The sequence below is a fragment of the Lupinus angustifolius genome, chromosome LG15 (assembly GCF_001865875.1).
Source record: "Lupinus angustifolius cultivar Tanjil chromosome LG15, LupAngTanjil_v1.0, whole genome shotgun sequence".
Taxonomy (NCBI): domain Eukaryota; kingdom Viridiplantae; phylum Streptophyta; class Magnoliopsida; order Fabales; family Fabaceae; genus Lupinus; species Lupinus angustifolius.
Window position 1 is genome coordinate 1,592,506 of NC_032023.1, and position 291 is coordinate 1,592,796.

Below are 291 nucleotides of genomic sequence, written 5' to 3' on the forward strand. Positions count from 1 at the left end.
CCTCGTCCTCCTCCTCATCCTATCCCCATCCTATCCAAATGCTCATCATACCCTCATCCTCATCCTATCCTCGTCCTCGTCCTCATACTCATCCTAATCCTAATTCGCAACGTCACCCTCATCCTATCCTTATCCCCATCCTCATCCTATCCTCGTTGTCATCCTATCCTCATCCTCATCCTCATCCCCATCCTTATCCTACCCTCCTCTTCATGGTCATCCTCATCCTATCCTCATCCTCTTCCTCATTCTCATTCTCTTCCTCGTCTTCATCCTCATCCCCATCCTCAT